Here is a 16910-nt window from a genome sequence, read left to right on the forward strand (position 1 = left end):
CTTGATAAAACTGCAATTCTGGCTCAAATGTAGGGCCCATTTACCACCCTGGCTTCCCCTTCATAACAAATGCTGTCCCACATCACTTCCCTAAGTGCCCTTCCTGGGTGGTTTCTCCTCTCTGCCTCTGCTTTTGGAAGCTACACTTCAGAAAAAAACTCAAGAGAAAAGGTTTCGACAAACACTGGTCTGTTTGGTTGGCAAAGCAGGGATGGGAATTTGTGCAGAGCTTTTCTTGGGCAAGTTTCTCTTCATTTCCTGCCAAAGAAGTTCTCATGCTGTGCCTCAGATGGAGGAAGATAACAGATTACATGACCATTCCTTCTTTCCTACATTTACCCTAAAGAAATGCAGCAGGTATTTGCAGCAGGGGAAGAATCACATTTGAAGTAAGCTCCCTTTCATTATTGGTCTCCCATTTTTACATTGGCTAATACAGTGATGTGGGGGCCTGCTGATGATAGCAGCAGGCAGAAAAATCAAGGCTCAGTAAGGACTGGAGAACAATATTCATGGATGAGAAGTAGAAATCTTTCTCTATTTTTATTGAAGTTGGGGAACTATGGTTTATGCCATGGCAAATGAGGTTTCATTAGATATTGAAGTAATTCTTATTATTTCAAATGAAATTAAATGCTCATTTTTCTCAACACTGTCTCATCTCCAAAACTTTCTTATGGGTGTCTGAACCAAGCAGTCATACTCCCTCTCAAATGCCCACATGCCTCTTTGTAAATGCTTTGACCTGAGTTGGCACACAAGACAAGGGTCTGTCTTAAATGACACCTCATTTGAGTGAGTTACGGTTATATAAAGAGACCTGGTTCAAACCAAGAGCTTGTGGAATGCTAAACTACAAAAGGCAAAGGTCAAACTGTTTGAGACTTGTTATCTAGTATATGAAGTTCTACAACCACCCCCCAAATCATTCATAGGCTCAGACCTGCTGTTGGCAGGTCAACAGAGTGAAAATTGTCTCACAACACTGCCAGGTGGAGAACCAAACACTGTGCAGAGCAATGGGGTCCTGCAGTCATTGCTTACAAAACCCACACCTCTAACAGTGATTGTGTGCTCCCTATGAATTATGATGGGGTTTGGCCAATTTCTTCCCTACCCAAACCCATGGCACTATTCATCAATGATTGGTGTTGGTTTTACAACCATTGATTTGACCATGTGGTATTAATACTCATAGGGACCTGGTAACTTCTAACACATCCAGAAATTCTGACATTTGTTGTCTGAGTCTTGTTGCCAGCTACACCAATATGGCTTACCTGTTGTTTATTAGATGCTACCTGAGGTCATCTCCCACTCTTGGTTTACCTCTCCAGCTTTGGAGTCTATCGTCCTCTTTATGCAATCCATGGAATATTTTCCTTTTTCTTGATTACATCATATTGCTCACATCCTTTTAAAATCTTAAAAAGCTTTACTGGAATCACTGATCCCATTTTTTAGGTTACAAATAATAGCCTCTGGTTCATTTTCCTAGTCAATGCACTCTTAAAAACTGATTTTATGACCCGGTATGGCACATCTCCTGTTAGCCTGAAAGCCCCTGAAAACTGTCCTTAATAAATACTTGAGATGCCTAGTAGGTCATCCAACTAGGTTGGGGTAGATTGTGTAGAAGGTAGTAGATTGTTGTGAGCAGTTTCCCCTGGTAAAAAGGTTATTTTAATACTGGCATTGTCTACAGTTACTGGTACATGGGTCTAAAAAACACCAATTTTTAGTTGGTTTTATTATTGTTTAAATTCTCTACATTGAACCTCCTTTTTATATTCCACCCTTGGCAGATTGTTCCCACCCCATCCTTGTATGCCATTATTCAAAGCCACTCCAAAATGACCAACTTCTATTCAAAACCAAAGCAATTCTGCAAGCTCCTCCTTAATGAAGCACTTATTTTACCGAACAAAGATTTGAAAGACCATAGGAAAAACAGCCAAACAGTGTGTACACAAGCAATTACAGTCATTCTTTCATGGACTTAAGATGGCAAAGGACACTTGCATTGACTTTAATGCCCTAGCTTTTTCCTTCTTTGTTAATACAAGTGAAATAAAGAAACTAACCACTTTTCTATAAAATCTCAGACTTACCCTTAATATGGTGGTTTGTTCACTACACCCAGCTGAATCTCTTTTGGAGGTTCCCTTCATTTAGGTACAACTAGTAACTCTTAACAAATGACTAAGCGGAGTGAAAATTCTATTTTGTCTTTCTCTGGCAACGTTCCTGAGATCCAGGCCTCCCCACATACAAAATCGTGTCGAGTAGTTTACCTTCTCATTGCCAAAAACTCTTTCAATGTTGTTCTTCCCTGGTGTACTAGTTAGGAACATGTAAAGAGCATGAAAGTGTGTGCTGAGATGGACTATGGCAGGACTTCACTGCCAGACCAGGCATGATACACACTATTCGTGCTCATCCTTTACACCACTCACGGGTCAAACAGCCACATTCCACACCCAGCAGCAATGGAGACTGCAGAAGGATTGGCCAGGAAGAATAAGAAAGGGATGTCGGTGACCTATTATTGTCTCTACTATACCACCAGATGGTAAGAGCCATGAAGTCTAGGCATGCTCAGTCCTGTCACTACCAAAACTCCTGTGCTCAATACAGTACCTCACACATTGCAGAATCAGAGTAAATATTTGCCACCTGGATGCATGGTAAGCATTGTGTGAACAACAAGGAAAGGACTGGACCTAGGATAAAATTCAGACTTTAAGTCTTACCTCTAATAGATGAGTTAATCTGCTAAAATCCTAGAGAAAGCTCAGCTGAGCCCATGAATGCTGATAAGTGTTTATCATTTGGTTGAAAATTTTACAAGTCAAGGACAATTTATAGCAATTCGCTTAAAAATTGTTTTACCTTTCTAAATAATTTACACACATACACATTTGATTACATAAGCTGTTTCCTGAATAAATGTCAAGAAAAAAAAATTGGTTTCACGTGGTTTCCAGAGACCAAAAAGAGGGCAGGTAAACATTTAGAATGAACAAACACAGCCTCAATTCAGTGTCTTGGTACAAGGGGCTTTGGAATAAATGGGGAAAAAATTCTCTGTGTGTTGAGTTTCCCTTGAAGGACCTTACTATTTCATGTCATCCAGAAAGCCTAGCAACCAATTTATAAGCTCTCATAAATCAATCTCTGCTAGGCAGTAGCCCACATTGTGTACAAATTGTAAGCATTTCTACTTCTGCCAGGAAGGAATACCAATGTAGAAGCTGTGGAGATGTGGCTAATTCTATCAGGTACAATAGAACAATGATGACTAATGGGCTCCATTCTTAAGATCACAAGAGAACTGTAGATTAACAAGCAAAAAAAAAATTATGCCAAAATAAGAGGCATTAGAAAACCAGGGTACTGTGCAGATGGTTTGTTCCTGCATGCCAAAGAAACTAATGAAATCATTCCCCCTTCCATGCTTGAAGATAAAGAAATGAAACACACGCACACTATAAGAAAAATGAAGCAGTGGGTCCCTTTTACTTAAAACTGTGTTGTTTTTCCCTAATGGACTGACGATGGGACATGAAGGGTCATGTAGGTAAGTCATGGCACATCCAATCACTGCTTGAACAAGATGTTTCTAACCCATTTAACTGGATACTACAGAATAAAGCATATATAATCAACAGGCACTAAAAATGAAGTACAAATAAATAAACCACGATGGTCCTCCACTTACGTGCAGAATGTGCCTGGATTGTGCAAGGAATGACCCTTGCAGTCGATTCCACCTTCACCTTGATGTTCGGACCCAGATTACCCAATTCCTAGTTGTGGGTTGTGGGACAGCTTCTCTGGGAGTTCACAGTTTAGTGCCTATAGACACGGGGAATATGACATAACGATGTCAGGACGGAAACACCGCCCAGTGTCTCAGGCTTTAGAGGACACTGGGATCACCAGGAGAGTTCATTAAAATGTAGGTTGCTGACCTCCAGTCTGAGGTTTTGATTCAGTAGATATGGGGTGGAGTCTGGGAATTTGCATTTTTAACAAGTTCCCAGGTGATGCTGATGCGGCTGGCCCAGGGGCCACACTTCGTGAACCAACGTATTAAGTTAATCAAACACCTGATTGAGGGTGTATAGCTCACTGGTAGAGCATTTGACTGCAAACACTTGATTGAAGATCCTTTGCAGTACAGAATAGATTTGCAGCCGTGAAAGGATAGTTTGTTTGTTTTTTTTTTTTAAGATTTTATTTATTTGTTTGAGAGAGCATGAGAGGGGAGACAGTCAGAGGGTGAAGCAGACTCCCCGCTGAGCAGGGAGCCCGATGCGGGACTCAATCCCAGGACTCCAGGATCATGACCCGAGCCGAAGGCAGTCACTTAACCAACTGAGCCACCCAGGCGCCCCCGTGAAAGGATAGTTTTATCCAAACCATAAGTACTTTCATATTAGTACCTATCATACCTACATTTGTCTAAAATCTTTTTTTTTTTTGGTGTAAGGATTTTCTTTTAACATAATGAAATGATAGTATAAACAGCATAAATTTGCAAGAGGGTTCACAACATACAATTTAAAAACAAGTGAAACTGGGTATTTAATAATTTTAATATATAGATATTTATAAGCACAGTAAAAATCGAGTAAAATAAGTTTTAAAAATATGTACATTAAGCAGACACCATTTTTCCTTTTTGCTGGAGAGTAACATAACTTTAGGAATACATTTATCTAAAATCTTAACCTCCCTTTCTCCCATTGACAAACTATACAAAAAAAGGAACCCACCCACTCCCCATGTCCTTGCACCAGAAGTTTCTCAGAAGCTTCACTAGAATAACCTCGTATCTTCTTCAGGATCGCTCTTTCAGCATCATTGACTTTTGGTAAATAATGTTAGTTCCTCATTGGCGTGATATCTTCAGCTAGTCCTTGGGAAGTTCACCAATTTGCCACTTGTCCCGAGTTTAAGTAACAGGAATGAGATCATCAACCTCTCCTGGTGGGTCTCCTCAGTCTTTTCATTCTGCTTGAATCCCAGCAGGCAATGGACAGGGAGATCCCCAAAGGCTAACAAACTCTAAATTACAAGTGAGGGCTACATGCTGGAAGGCCCACTAGAGATAGTCTATCTTGGGTTAAATTAATCTGTGACTGTATTTGGTGTGGCTGGTACAATGGCTCAGGAAGACCTGCGCAGGTGTGGTTCAGAAAGGGCATGCCCTCGGCAGCTTGCTCTTCTTCCGGACTTGCTACTCCCTTCACTCATTTATATTACCTGCCCAGGCCCTCTGGATTGCTGAAATTGCAGCACCTAAAAAACCCACTTGTTGAATGGACAGGAAAACCATGGCTTGAAGGACCGCAGCCACTTCCCAAGAGGTATATCAGTAGCTAGTGCCACGGGCTAGAGCTTTAACAGAATTACAACCCGTGGCTCAAGGCTCCTTACTGATGTTTTGCTGCTTTCACATCTTTGGGGTCTCTATGGTGTCAACAAAGAACTTAGACAAGAACTTGACCAGCACTGTCACTGATCTTTCTCTCTGAATTATCCTTAATGATGCAAATATCATAGTGGTCCACATCAGTCTATCAGATGGCCACGTCTGCCTAATCAACAAGGTAACTTCTTCAACTTGGTACCTTTCTCAACATGGTGACTTCCTCTGGAGTGTGTTGAAATGTGCTGAGGTTCCACTTCCCATTTTTAGGTGTGTGTGGGGGGGCGGAAAATATTATGTAAACAAGTCCAGGGTCAAAGAAATGACTCGTGCACTAGCCTTGAAGTAAGCGGCAGAAATGGTGTAAGTTTTCACAAAGGCATTCTTTAAAAACAGGAGGAAAAAAATGAAATTAGACCAAAAAGCTTATGGAACACTCTTGAGTTTCAAAACATATTGAAGTCAAGGGAGATACGCTTTTCCTCGTCTCTCTTTCATTTGGCTGCCTGAGCTATTCTCTACGTTCCTTTTGTCTTCACTGCAGGGAGAGCCGTCACCTGGTCCAGTGTGACCTCCTGGTTCTAACTCTTGACTGCCAAGCAAGGGACAGGGCAGGGGAACCAAAAGTAGTGATTCTCAAAATTAAGCATGCCAAACAATCACCTGGGGAACTTGTTGACGATGCAACTTCTTGGTTGTCAGCTGCAGATATTTCTGGTGGGCCTGAAACCTGCATGGTTGAGCAGCACCCACAAATGTTTTTGATGCTGATGATACTTCAAGGAGACTGGGAAAAATGCCTGTGCTTCCGAGAAGTACTTTTCAAACTTTCGTGTGCCCACAAATCTCTGTGAAAATGTAGAGTCTAATTAAGTAGGTCCGGGGTGGGGTCTCACAAGATCTGGGAACAGGCTGGAACTGCCCTTTGGGTCTCTAGAATTTAGAGCTGTGATGTCAGTCAGTTGCCTGCGTTCGAATTCAGATCTGCATTATACTGGCTGTGAGTCTGGAAGTTTCTTAACCTCTCTGTGCCTCAATTTTCTCATCCTCAAATGGGATACACTATTAGTACTTATTCCTATGATTATTGTGAGCTTTCAGTGAGAATTAATGTCAAACTCCTAGCACATAGGGAGGCTTAAACGTCAGCTATTATATATTATAGATTTAAATGTCATGTATTATATATATGTCATATATATTTTTATACATTATAAATATATATTTAAACATCAGCTATCATATAAATATATATTTACAGATATTATGCTTTGACTTCTGTGTTTGATACATGCATACATCACTAGGGGGATTTAGAGAATCATAGACTGGTATCTTGGTGGAGGCTTGCCCAGGTGACTTGAGTTCAAAGCCCCTTTCTCCCACCCCCTTCTTCCTCCCTTCCATACAAAACACACATCCTGAATGTGCCAAACAGCCATTCTCTATTCTCAAACCAGAGGTTCCAGGAGAACATCCAACTAACTGGCCATCTTAGTAGGAGCAGGAGAAAGAGAGTAGCGCGCGTGCGCGCGCGCACACACACACACCAAAAAAAAAACAAGTTTTGAGCTGTGCCCATTCTAATAGATTCTGAACTCCTTAAAGAAGTACCACGTCTTCCTGGAAAAACAAAACTCCAGAAGTTTCTGTGTAAAGCATCTTGTACAATCGTGGATTCTGAATAACGCAGTTCTCTTCTGCTACCACCACCATTTCCCCCCAGACATCAGTAAAATTGCCTCGATTCCAGGTTGGCCAGCTAAGAGAAATAGAGCCAGTAGCTTATCAGCCCCACAGGTAAGGATCATGAACAGGGAAGCAAGTTCATAAAGTTTCACTTGTTGGTTCTACTTACTGTGTCACGTTGAAACAATGTGTCTGCTCCAGCTCAGCCTATGGGAGAGTGTCTGTGATAGCAAAGCCAGAGCCAAGTTGCATCTTATCTCATTTTAATCAATGATTCTTGCACTGTAGTCTGCAGAAGCATCTTCAGGGAACACTTTTAAGCTTGTAGATACCCAGATCACACTTCACAAGATGCAGATGCAGTGGGTCTGATATGAGCACTAGATCATCTGTATTTTTTAACTGATGCACCAGTTAATTCTGAGGCAGGTAGTCTATTGTCTGGGAAACAAAGGTTTTTAAAGAGTAAGGAATAATGCTTAGACATGGTGCTAGTTGAACAGAAGAGCTGCCCAAACCTTTGGTTAGTGTGGAGTGACCCAATTTTGGTGTTTTAAATGACCCCGAGAGAAGCTAGCATTTGCTGAGTGAGCAGGCACTGAGGCTAACCACTTCACACTGACATTCCTCTGCAGAGCTCTGTTGCCACCATTATTCTCACGCAGCACGATGAAGGTGGGGCTCAGAGGGCTTAAAGAACCTTGCCCCAAGTTTTACCATGAATTAGTGTCTAAGGTGGGACCGTAACCTGTAATTGTCTGACCCTGAGTCAGTCTATTCTATTATGCTCTAAAACAGAGCTTCTTGAACTTCAGCAAACCTCGGAATCCCGTGGAAGACCTGTTAGAACAAATTGCTGGGTCCCACCCTCAGAGTTTCTGGTTTGTTAAGTCGGGATGGGATCTTAGAGTTTTTCTTTCTTTCTCTTTCTTTCTCTCTTTCTTTCAAGATTTTAATTATTAGAGAGAGAGAGAGAACGTGCGCTAACGAGTTGGGGGGGAGGGGCAGAGGGCGAGGGAGACAGAGAATCTCAAGGCAACTCCATGCTGAGCAGGGAGCCCAAGGCAGGACCCTGAGATCACGACCTGAGGCCAAACCAAGAGTCACAGGTTTGACTGACTGAGTCATCCAGCTGCACCTCCCCACCCCCCCCAGTTGGCATTTCTAACAGGTTCCCAGCTTCTGCCACTGCTGTTGGACTTTGAGAACCACGGCACTAGAGTTAGCTGTTGGGTCTTCTTCTAGAAGTCTGATGCCGTGCCTCTTTAGCTACTCACCCGAGGACAATTTATAAAAGCTTTCTTTTTCCTTCAGCAGCTGCTCTGCCATCTAGTACATGTCGAATGGCCGGCGAAGCTGCTGTTAGGCCAGTTCTTAAGTGTCTTCAAGCCTGACCTCATCAAGCATTTGAAGTTGTAATAAGTCATCCCCTCCCCTCAAGCAGAAAGGACAACCTCTCCCTTGTGGTAGTTCTTCTACAAAGGTTCTTCTGCTCTTTTATTTCTTTGCTTTAAAAAGGCAGAACCGCGCTTCTCTTCCAACTAAGCAATGGTGAGCTAGCTGAATGCTGCGCTAGCCAGTCCCGGCCAATTAGGTACTAAGGAAATAATCCCGCCCCTCATTTCCGCCCTCCCTTTGGTCATGAAATTCCAACTGGGGTCTCCACAGGTCTTCCCTGTTTGTCAATGGCCCCATGCTTGTCTCCTGGGTCTTCTGGGCTTGATTCACCCCAAGGGCACCCACAGCCACTCCAGGCACGAGCGAGTGCAGACTTCTTCGTAAGGAGGGTCTATTTCAGCTGCAGCTCCTTTTGTTCTTCCCAAGGAGTGGCACGCCTGGCCGGCCGAGCTGTTCCCACCGCAAGCTGAAGGAACACCAGGCGGGGGCGGGCAGGTGCAACGACTCGGAAATTCCTAACAGCTGTGATGGCTGTTCCGTCAGTAGAGTTGACAAGCTCAGAGTCAAAAGTCTCCAGGGACTTTGTTCTCGCCTGGTGCCTGTGCACCTTGTATGGGTCTCTACGTCCATCAATAAAGCCACATCTCCGAGGCCCCCTCTTTTGCAGGATTCAAACTGCAATATGATTTGACAGATCTCATGACAATACTTCAACCGGCCTTCTGGATGACTCTTCTCCAGCTCAAGAGTCCACCAAACTGACCCCTTGGAAACTCTTCTACTGCTCCATTGGGACTGTGAGACCAGGGTGCAAACTCATGTGCACTTACCAAAAGCAGTGGACTTGACCACTTTGAAGTCAGTGTTTCCGACTGTCAAAGGGAGACCTTTCTGCCTACTGCACTGATGGAGTTGGGGGTAGGACGGGGAGAGGACGGAACAGAATAGGACACATGAAGGTGCCTGGGATGTGTAGGCCCTCCAAAATTAGGAGGCGAATCTGAGACCCAGTGACCCTTAAGATTTTTTCTAATCTTTTTCTCTATGTAGAAATGTTTTGAAGTGGTAACAAAATCTGACTGACTCTGGACTGAGCAAAGTTCAGAGGGCACAAGACTGGGACCTCAGCTGAGCATGCAGGCTAATAATTTTGACATGAGTTCACACCCATGCTCTGCTACTCACTGGGGGTGTGACCTTCGTGGCTTATGCAAAGTCCCTGATTTTCAGCTTTCTTTCTTTCTTATTGAGTTGTTGTGAGCATGACATAATTATGTATTAAGCTTTTAGCATAATAATACATAGTCAATCCTCCATAAATGCTGGTTACTTTCACTGATAAGTATTTGGGGGATATACATACCATAACATTTTGCATGTCATTTCAGGGTGTTCACGGATTTCTCTAAAGTCTACCTACAGGTACACGGACACTTGATGCCCCTGAGCCCCGATAATACATGATACACAGTACAGTCCATGTATTGATCCACCATTAGTTGGGTTGCTTTACAATGTATTTTTTCTTCTGTCCTCAGATAATGGGTTTGTGGACTTTTCAGTGTTCTCCTACAACCAACTGAATGTAAAGCCCCAGTGCAGCCTAGAAACCTCTGAGTCTTGCAAATCTGTTCAAACTCAGCCTGGACTCCGGTGACATGGCCTGTGTTGGTGCGTGTCTTTTCCTATGGCCGTCATCCTCCTCTTTCTCTCTGCTCGGTCTCTGGTCTCTGCTGGCCCTTGCAGACGGTTTCCGTTGAGCTCTGATATCCATGCGTAGAACTCAGCCCACTTACAGGTGTTCACATGAAACTTGCACTGAGCATTTTAGAACCTTGGTGAAGAGTCATACTGTGGAGTGCAAACTTTCACCTTGACTGTTCATCCTGCTTTCCCTCTTGATCTCCAGCATATCGAAGAATCTCTTCCTCCGATTCCTACGCATGCAGTCCTCAGCCAGACCTAGGCCTGCCAGGGTGTTACTTTCTATCCCACCCACTCATCAAGATTTTTTTTTTTCCAAAACAAATACGACTCCTTTCCTGAGAAGTTGGGTGAAAAATTTTCTTCCTCTCATTTGTATGAATTAATGTCCCTCGTGACCAGGATGTCTTATTCTATGTTCCCAGTGTTTGGGAGAGTAGCCATCACATAGCAGCTGTTTACCTTTTGGATGAGAGGAAAGGAGAAAGGAACAGGAGGAAGGAGGAAGGAAGAAAAGAAATCCCCAGGTATGTTCTGGATCCAGACCATGATTCCATGAGCCAGCTTAGCGATTGCTGTTGAAGGCAGCTGGCTTATTACTGCTTATTATTACTCTTTGTTTCTCTTCCATTCCCACTTTCTTGGCAATTTTTTTCCCAAGCTAATTTCTAGCCCTCATGATAGAGTCACATGGTTGTTCTTCCTTTTTTTTCCCCTGCTAAGTGAGAGGAGTTCAGACAACTCACTCCATAATCTCCTCGCAGGTAATTAGTTGACTCAGGGGGCATTCTCAAGAAGCCAGAAGCATGTTGGCTTTAATTTCCCTTTCTTAGATTCTCTTCTCTCTATTAACTTCATCCCTTGCCAGGGCAAAAATTAATTTTTATGTCTCCTTTCTCCAGGCATCATCATTTATGCCTCCAACAGCTTGTGGGTTTTTTTTTCTTCTTTGTTTTCTCTTTCTTGGAATAGATATCTCCTCAGTTCTTGTAAATTGAGCAAGAAAAAAAATTTTTTTTACCAATTCTTCCTGGTGTGGCTTTTCTTTTTTCAGAATGAATATATTGGGACCTGAGAGTGAGTCTGCTTTGATTCAGAGCCAGAAATGTGGGGATCTTTATTGTTTTTGGAAACTTCTCCATGGGATCCTGGGAGACATTAGGTTTGGTCCTTACAGACTGAGTTACCCTCTGTTGTATTGGGGGAGGCCCAGATTGAGCAAGTGTTGTGAAAAAAAGAAAAAAATGGGAAGGAAGACTAGAAGAAGCCATGGACAACTCCCTGTTTTTTTGTAAGGAAGGCAGTTGATTTCACCTTGACACAGATACACTCTCTCTGCATCAGCCCCAGGGCGTGGCACAAGAAAATCAAAGATGGATCTCTTGTAAAGTTGGACTAATACATTCAGACAGGTAAAACTGAATTGACTGACCAGACTGCTAGCCTGTTATTTAATCACGTGAATCAGATTTACATTTGCACACAGTTTGTGTGCTGTGTGAGTAGGGGGGACAGAAAGGTTCATTTCTGTATGTCAAATTCTTAGCTACACACCTGTCATGTGGTTAGAAGTCAGAACCAATCTTGGAGTTTATTTAAACTGGTCAGTTTGTTGCTTGAATATATATAGGGCTGAGGATAGCATAGCAGCTGACTACCTTAAGGAAGCAAAGGGGAAAGGCCCAAAATATTTGAAAGAGAATCCTCAAAACCTTTGGAAGATATGGGTAGGAAGATGCCCGGCTTTTCTTCTATTTATATCAACCTCTATTCTAGATGATAAAGGTTAAGTGCAAAGAAGACTGGGTCTTTGACTCCAAGGGCACCACAGTCTGGATGGATAGAGAAGTAAATGAGTAATTAAAAATATATGATGGGGGCGCCTGGGTGGCTCAGTCGTTAAGCGTCTGCCTTCGGCTCAGGTCATGGTCCCAGGGTCCTGGGATCGAGCCCCGCATCGGGCTCCCTGCTCGGCAGGAAGCCTGCTTCTCCCTCTGCCACTCCCACTGCTTGTATTCCCTCTCTTGCTGTGTCTCTCTCTGTCAAATAAATAAATAAAATCTTTAAAAATATATATATATATGATGAAGTGATATGAATTTTAGCAGTTGAGGAACTAAAGTAAGCTTTCTCAGCAGACTAGCATTAAAATTATACTTGTATAAATATGGAAAACACTTCTGAGACAGTGTTATATTGAAAGGCAGAATAATCATTGTATATGTATACATACGTATGTATACACACACACACACAGACACATATATATAATGGTTGTTTTTTTTAAGTGTCACCCTTCCAATATTTTCCCTCTACCTTCAAGATAAAACTGAACTCCTTCAGGCTGAAGCTCTTAAGACGCCCCACTACCTGGCCTTGCCACATACATCTCCAAAAACATCTTCTACTTATCTTCTACTTATCTTCTAGCGCCCCTCCTCATCCCATATCATACCCCAGACTTCTCCAGAGCCCTGAGGAACAATCCTGCTTCCCCATTCACAGCATTTCAGGATAGGTACATATGAAACAACGTGACACAGAGGAGTCGAGTTATATTTGCATTTTCCCCAATCAGAAATAATAGTCTTCAGGCTTTTTTATTATTTCACCCCCACCCTTGTCTTCTTCATTTTACACCACTCTGGATCGAAACATGCTTAAACTGGAAAAATGCGAGACAAAGTACTGTAAAGAAAGTTTATCTTTCTTTTTTTTTTCTCTAGAGCTTTGCTTTGCAATGATGTGTCTCTCTCCAGCTTACATACAGCTAGAATTAGAAATAGACATGCTTGCTCTCCTTGACTGGCTTTGAGATCAAAGACAAGGCAAGCTTCGAAGATCTGGATGAAGTTTTCACACATTTTAAACCACACTCTGCATTATGCAAGCCTTTTGCAAAGACAGGTATGAACGTGGTGAAGGGAACCATACCACAAACTATAATGTGAGCGGGAAGATGATCACTGATGGAGATGCTAAAACACAAACCTTGAGTTACAGATTCCACACCAGCTCTCCAGACCCTCTGTTAGCTGGATCATGAATGTGTCACCAAGGAAACCCCCCCTTGTCTTTCAATCACTTGAGCCCCTAAACCACACTGTTTGGGCAGGATTGGCATTTGACGCATCACACTGCTGAGCTTCTTAAAGTGAACACGGGGAAAACCATGAGGCAACTGCCATTTTAACACTGGAAATTCAGTCAAACCGCAATGCCCAGTGATAAATCCAGAATGTGAGTCAGGGATGCTGATGTTCTCATCCTTCTGTCACTAGCACAAGCAAGGTATCCAATCTGAAAGGGATTCATCAGTCAGCAAATCAGCCTCACAATTCCCTTTTCAGAAATAATTTACTGGGCTTTGGGAATGAGCCTGCTTTGATTCAGAATAGTAATGTTAATGTGGGGTTCTTTATGTCTTCTGAAGCCCTCTTCCTAAAATTCTAGGAGAGATTAGGGTTGATCCCTAGGGATGGCAGCGTGGTGCCAATGGAAAAGGTCACCCAAATGGCACTGCACGTGTGTGGTGCAAGAAGAAGACAATTCTGCTCTCCTGGATTCCCCTCAGGGAGTCAGGAGTCTCCTGCCTAAATGTGGACATTTATTCCAGGAGCCACTTGCGGATGAGGGGTAGGATTTGCAAGGGACATGTACAGTCACATTAGATGATCACCAAATGGCCTTCTAAAAAGTATGGTCCCGTTTCTCCGGAGGGCCTCGTGTTTGCAATAGGGAGAGGGCAAGTTTGCGGCTTGCTGGGAATATCCAGGGAGAGGTTGAGGGCTGCCTCCAAGGTCTTCTTTCCCTGTCCAGTCTCCATGTAATTTTCTGTCTCTCTGATCAATACTTGCTGAACAGATATGTAGAGAATCTTTATTTAAATTTATGCAAATCACCAGTCCTTCTGTGGAGCCCATTATGACTCCGGACCATGCCATGGAGCCCTCTGTGTGTGCCCCCCAGCTACCCGCAGTGACGCCACATACACCGAAGGGATTCCTCCCATGAACCCATTCCTTTGCAGGGAGGCCAACCAATGAAGAGTTCAAGAGTTAGAACAGCCTCAAAGAATTAGGTTTATGATCGTCAAGTTCCCACTGACAGGAACTGGTTGGGGGGGGTTACAGGAAGGAGGGGAAAGGGTGGAGAAGCCACATGTCTTTGAGAACCCAGCAAATGTCTTAATAAATAGATAAGCATCTCGTTCACTTAGCATTTTCAATATTAGAAAGCAAATAGGACCAAAGCAGGGTCTAAGAACTGCATGTTTTTCCCTACTAAGAGAAAAGAGATTCCACAAACTGATGTGTTCAGCATTCATGACCAGTGCGGGAGAGCATTAAGAGTGGGTTGGGCACTGGCTCAGAAGAGACAAAAATGATTCAGCCGGTAAACATCAAAAGAGAATCGATTTCTCCTAAAGTGCCCTCTACAATATTATTAAATTTGTCTCTAAAAGGTTAGATCGATTTTAATATTATCCGCTGTCTTGTGAATTCCTATTCATCCTTCAAAACCCTCCTTGACAGCAGTATCACTGACCAAGAAAGTGTGCCCTAATCTCCCCTAGGGCATCAATTTGCCTTTTTCACACACAGGCATTGTCACTCTTTTTATACTCAACTGTCAGGTGTTCATTTGCAGGTCTGTCTCTCCTGCTGGACAGGAGCTCCCTGAGTCCAGACAGTGGCCTCATTTATTTCTGGGCCCTTGTTTTAACCTTTGGGGTAGCACTGTAAATGCCATATACCTACTCAATAAAGGAACACACTTATCCTAAGTATAGTATTTATTCTGCAACTTCTGGTGGCCATGCATAAACATCCTGGTTTTCTTTCTGGCTGCAGGTCACAGGCTAGTTACTCTCATCTAATGAAATTATTTTGTGGATGAGATCATTGAAATTGAGTAATTCTCTCAAGGCTGTAGGACTTATTAAATGACCCAGCCATTTTTCATAAGTTTATGACAAACTTATTTGGTATGAAACCTGACCCACGCTGACATGAGTCTATTTATAGTTTTTAGTTATCCCATTTACTATGAATAGTCATATGTCACACTATAAAATATTAGTGCATTTATTGTGTATTACCCCTTTCTGTAATAAGAAACATTCAAAATTCTCTATTACATCTTGCCCCAAGGATTTCAGAAAAGGTACCATGTACTTGTACAGTGTGATTTCATCAAAAGAACCCGTATCATACGGTAAGTGTCCTTGAGTTCTTAGTGCTTATTACAGCAAAGCACCATCAACGGTCATATTAAATTGGTGTTAGCCACTTGGCTTGTATTGTGTTATTTTGTGTTCATTTAATTGTCAATGTATTGTGGGTATAAATATGTTAGAAGCTATATACATTTTACTGTTAATCTAATTTTATATTTATAATATTCAGGCACTATGGTAATAAAAGTAACCTAACCGAATAAAAAAAAATTAAGGAAATCGATGAAAAAAATTGTATAGCTAAAATTAACTTGAAAAAAAAACCCTTACATGTCCCTAGGGGGACAATATAAGTGATTTTGTGAGTGATTATATACATATATATGTATATATAGCACTAGTTGTATACATAAATACATAGTATGTGCTCTAAGAATCATGGGTATTATACACACTCAGATTAGTCTTCCTCTTCTTTTGACAACCCTACTTATTCAGAGTCACAGAAATAACTGATTCTTTCACTCACCTTGTCCTTTTTCTCCTTGCGCTGGGACCATGCTAATCTTCCCTGTATCGCTCCAATTTTAGTATATGTGCTGCTGAAGGGAGCACACAGTTTATCCTTTTTCTGATCCCACCCCCACCTCTTTAGGGACCACATGCACACAGAAGTTTCGGAGGAATGAATGGAATCAGCCAGCTGACTTGGAATGATGACGGTAGAGCCACAATCAGAACACTTGCATATTTACTCTCAGCCAGAAAGATGGAAATTTAACAACATTTGTGACATTCAAGATGGTAGTTACATGCAGGGCCCAGACAGATAAAAGAAATAGATGAGGTGGGCAGGCTGTAAGAAAGAAAACTGTGCAGGGTGATGAGGGATGGCAAATCGAAATGCTTCAGTATTGGAGTAAAAACAGGCAGTGGGGGACTATAGTAGAGAAGCAGCCAATCATGGGAATTTGAACTTGAACACCAGCTAATTGTCAGTATAATTTGGGATTGTGGGTCCAATTTGCTGTATCTTTTGGTTTTCTTTTTCAAAGGGGGTGGTGGGGGAGAAAACCAGGGTTCTGTATGCATTCTCCTGACTTTCTATATTGGCAATTAATTCAATGAAAAAATAATAGTGTAGATCAAATAAAATACATCTGTGGGCCAGATTTGGTCTTCAGATCATCACTTTGCATCCTATGACTTAGAATCTGATGGCATCATTAGCATCCTGAACAAACTTGTTACACATGGTCCCCTATTTCTAACCCTGGATAAAAGGAGATGGAAACTTTTCTTGTGGTAAATCATGTTATTTTCATCTGAGGTGATAGCTTTGGATCTGGCTCAAGAGTTCACTTCTGGAAAAGAGAAATCTCTTTCTGCCCTTGTTTGTGGCTAATAGTATTTGAAATTAAACTGGATTGAAGACACTGAAATAGATACTGAAGGTCCAATCTCACGACCTTAAAGACTCTTCCTTTCAACGTGGATCCTAAA

At 42.2% G+C, this 16910-nt stretch overlaps 1 non-coding gene across 1 annotated transcript; it reads right to left on the reverse strand.

Moving 5' to 3' along the window:
- Positions 1-15914: 15914 nt before the first annotated feature.
- On the reverse strand, positions 15915-16022 carry LOC118017197. The gene has a single exon (XR_004681067.1). It is a non-coding gene; the product is annotated as a U6 spliceosomal RNA (small nuclear RNA).
- Positions 16023-16910: the final 888 nt, after the last annotated feature.

The sequence above is a fragment of the Mirounga leonina genome, unplaced genomic scaffold (assembly GCF_011800145.1).
Source record: "Mirounga leonina isolate KUSES-001 unplaced genomic scaffold, KU_Mleo_1.0 Mir_168, whole genome shotgun sequence".
NCBI classification, from domain to species: domain Eukaryota; kingdom Metazoa; phylum Chordata; class Mammalia; order Carnivora; family Phocidae; genus Mirounga; species Mirounga leonina.